Source organism: Uranotaenia lowii, chromosome 3 (genome assembly GCF_029784155.1).
Source record: "Uranotaenia lowii strain MFRU-FL chromosome 3, ASM2978415v1, whole genome shotgun sequence".
NCBI lineage: Eukaryota > Metazoa > Arthropoda > Insecta > Diptera > Culicidae > Uranotaenia > Uranotaenia lowii.
In genome coordinates, this window is record NC_073693.1 from 316,780,036 (window position 1) to 316,784,412 (window position 4,377).

At 33.5% G+C, this 4,377-nt stretch overlaps 1 pseudogene; it reads right to left on the reverse strand.

Moving 5' to 3' along the window:
- Window positions 1-250: 250 nt before the first annotated feature.
- LOC129754248 (GTP-binding nuclear protein Ran-like) lies at window positions 251-4,098 on the reverse strand (annotated as a pseudogene).
- Between the last annotated feature and the right edge of the window lie 279 nt (window positions 4,099-4,377).

Below are 4,377 nucleotides of genomic sequence, written 5' to 3' on the forward strand. Positions count from 1 at the left end.
CAATTTATTAATTCAAAATATGATTCTGAACTTAATTAAATAATTATGAATCCGAATCAGAAAGTGACTTTGGATCTTAATTTTACATTAAAATTCTGAAATGAAATCTGATTCTTAATGTTGGATTTGTTTTCATTCTTAATTCTAAATCAGAACTTTTAAATTATGAATTAAAAGAAGGGTTTTAGCGGTTTTTTAGAACCAATTTCATTATCATTAATAACAATATAACGTAAATCTGCTCTTAAAATGTTGAATCGTTGGAATCAGAAATGTACATCAATCAAAAATCGTTAATAAATCTCATCCATATTTTTGTTGTTGTAAATTTTTAAATAAACCGTCTTCTCATGCATTGATTTTGAGTCTATGCTGTAGTTATGTATCGCTAGAACAATAAAAATTTCATCCTCTCAAAACGGGAATTTCTATCTCCGCAAAAAAAGAAAATAGTAGGTTCCTAAATGGGTACATTTAAAAGGTTTCTAAATATGGAAATTCTCGTATTTTGGTCAATCGGGCAAGCTTAAAGCACCAGGGTAGGTTCAACAACAGACAGCGGTTTTCTCACGACGTCTTACAGATCTTCCTCATCCGGAAGTGCGCTGTCCTGTGCCCTCTTGCAAGTCCTTCTCGATCTGTTGCTGCAAGTCTTTGTCCATCTTGGCCTCTGGCGAGAGCAGTACGGGCTTGGCGACATACTCCATAGTGGTATCACCGACTAGTGAGAAAATCGGATCGAAGTTGTAGTTCGAATTGGCCGAGATGTCGTAGTACTGCAGACTTTTTTTCCGGTGGAACCCGATAGCTTTAGCTTTCCTTTTGCGGTCCTTGATGTTGACCTTGTTGCCGCACAGCACGATTGGGTTTCCACAAACTCGCGTCAAATCCCGATACCGGATGGGCCCGTTTTTGTAGGAAGGAACCCCCATTTCGGATCGACTTTGAAAAAAAATTCCTCTGGAAACGAACCTTTTTGTTTTTGTTTGTTCCTTTTTGGTTAACTTTGACGTTGTGCACGACGATTTCGAAATAGTCAGATCAACTGAAAGTGTGTTAATAGGGCTGAATGTTTAAAGTTCAAAAGTCAAGACAAAGATATCAATAGGGTGTAAAAGCATCCATATTGAATGGAATTGAATCAAGTTCAATAAAGAAAAACTCCATTAATTTAATTAAGATTGGAAAGCATTAATTAAACACTCAGCATTATGCTACTAACACTACCAGTGGCAAATAGGGCTGTTGATGGTGTGAGTTGTAGATTTATTAATCTTATCGTTTTGTTTTTGTTTTTCTAAAGTGAAATAGTGTAGCGCTTAATTTCATTGCTTTGAAGCTCTGAATGGCGAATTTCAAATTACGAATTCGAATAAAAAATTGTAATTTCAAATTTTATCTTGAGTCTGAATCGAGTATTTTAATTTTAATTTTAAATATGATCTAAGCTAGGAATCTGAACATTGAATCATAATCTGAATCCGGATCTATATTTTAAATTTAAATGTTGGATTTTAAAATATGAAGATTCTCAATCTGAATTCTGAATATTAATACTGAATTAAGAATTTTAACTGGAAATCTGAATATACATTACTATTCTGAGTTAATTTTTACCTTGGGTTGGTGGCGGAAGACAAGGCTCGTAGTCACCATTTGCTACTTGAAAAATTAACAAAGAGAGAAATTCATTAGATATAATCATAAGTTACTAAAACAGTGTTGCTATGAAGCAATTTCTGAGCAATTCTCTATTATTACTTAGAATTTAAGGAGAGCGCGTTTTATTTGCCAGTTTTACGCAAAATTGATCGGTAAAATTGAAAGCGCATGAACTTTTTCCATGTAGAATTGTGATAAAAGGTCGATTATTATAATTGATTCCACAGTCAGTTTTGGTCTTCACACAATTAAAAGATAAAATGAGTTTGAAGTTGAGTCAGAATATTCTATTTTATAAAATTCAAAAACCGAAAATAGAACTAATTATCTTAAACAAGCCCTCATTGAAACCCTTTTCAGTCCAGATGGTTGCATAAGATACTTTTTATCTTCTCTTCAGAACCTCCTGTAGGTGGGCCTTTTAACACTTATAAGTTGTTTTAATAAGGTATATATATATTAAAGTTGTTTTATAACGAAGTTGAAAAGTACCTTCTAGATTCTAAAAAACTAAAAATGATACTTGGGGAAGATTACCATCTGTTGAAAGGGTTTAACTATTTTATAACAGATTTATTAGATTTTCTCATAGTTTAACTACAAATTCGATTAAATTTTAGAGGCTTTCATAATAATCAGAACAATCCAAGACATTTAGGCACCAATTTTTGAAATCAGGACAACTCGAGAGTTTTTAAAAAATTAGGACGGTCTCGCGAAAATCAGGACAAATTCTGAAAATCAGGTTACCTGGCACCTCAGAGCACAAGAGAAACAACAACAACAACTGAACAATTGTAATGCACGCAAGAGGTGCCAGGTGTCCTGATTTTTCTGGACTTGTCCTGACTTTCGAGAGGTTGTCCTGATTTTTCTAAAACTTTCGAATTGTCCTGATTTTTGAAAATTTGTTTTCAAAATGTACTGAATTGTCCTGATTGCCAAAAAAATCTCAAATCTCAGATTTTTGGATTTTAATCTGAATTTTGAAACTTACTATTGGATCCGATTTTTTTTTAAATTAAGTTTAAAATCAGAAATACTGGATTAAACCAAAGAATTCAACAGCTTGAAATTAACGCGTCTGTACAAAAAAATCACTTTAAACTTTGAAACAGTTGATAAAATTAAATTGGGTGAAACTTTTTGTTGATGCATTTTCGTTGGAACAGGTTTGAACGTGAAATTACGCCTATTAAAAATAGGGTTATTAGGGTTATTTATTTAAACATTTGCTCTGGGTAACCTATGGAGTGAAGACAGCGAAAAATAAGTATCAATGATTCTAACATAGAGTCCAATGATCGGTAAAGTATATTTTCAAATTTGTATATATGATCAATTTTGAAATTTTCTGTTTAGTATATGGTATGTCGGGCTGGTGTCAACGCATAAGTATATCGATCATAACATAACATCATAACATACCGATCAAAATCAATTAAGAAGACGAATATAAAATTTAAGATTACAATATAAAAAAAAATATCTCAATGTCAACTTTTTTAACATTATTATATTTTTTACATGAGAACTACCATTATGATTGCAGTTTTTCCAAAAATTTATTCAAAAGCAAAAACTAAAATAATTAATTAGGTAACCATTAAAATGGTAAATGAAAATGAGCGTGTGAAGAAATTGATATGGTGTGCTTCGTTCTCCCACACGCGCCCCTTCGTCGTTTTGTCCTTCACAGAGCAACCTGAATATATTGTTGGGAGAATCTCGAAGTAACAATCACTTTCGTACCATGCAGTGTGGGCATGACGTACTCATCAACGACTTTATTAATTTCGGGGTCGTACCCCTTGGTTAAAACCAATTTTATGTTTATAATTCGGAGCTTCGGTTCCGAAATTTTTGAAATGGTTCGGTTTCAAACTGAACCATTAAAATGAAAAAAATTACTACCATAGGCCGGGAAAATTTGAATTGTCGTCTTCCTCCCACACGTTTTCTGTCACGATGACATCAAACCTGAGTGGGAGTGAAGCCTGTCTGTTCTCCCTTCCACACATAGACAGATCCATACGTTTAGATAGCATGCGCGTATCTATGACGTCACGTATAATTTGACGTCATAGACACGATAATCTTGATTTTAGTGATTGCTGGTTGTGGCTAGCAAGCTAAATTGACACGTTTTTTGGAGTCATGATTTGATGATAATTACTATGAAAATTTATTTTTCAAACTATTTTGTTTTTTTTTCTTTCTTTTATAGGACGAAGAAGAAAAAAAATCAAATTTTTTAAGCTAAAAATCATTTTTATTGTACTGCCCAGTTTCGCAAAAACGTGCAAAAAAGTTTACAAAAAATCACACCAATACACACAAATACACAGACATCGTCTAAACTCGACGAGCTGATTCGATAGGTACCTATAAAGGTATATCTAAGACCCATAATTAATGATCTCCCAAATCGACCGATAACTATACCTTTCTGAAAGAAAGGCAATAATTCTCATCTTGCTCTCTTACTTTGGTCACCACCAGCCCATGTGGTGCAGCCGGTTTCTCGGCATCCATCTTTATTTCTCCCATCACCTCCCCCAATTGATCTTACTTTATTGCTTTGTTTTTAACTTTGTTCGATACATGCCGGCACGCACGCCAGTTCTGCTACACATTATTTGATTCGCTTACAAAGCAATCAAACAACCTAATGGAAAAAATTAGTCCTGGTACCAGATTTGAACCCGATCATCA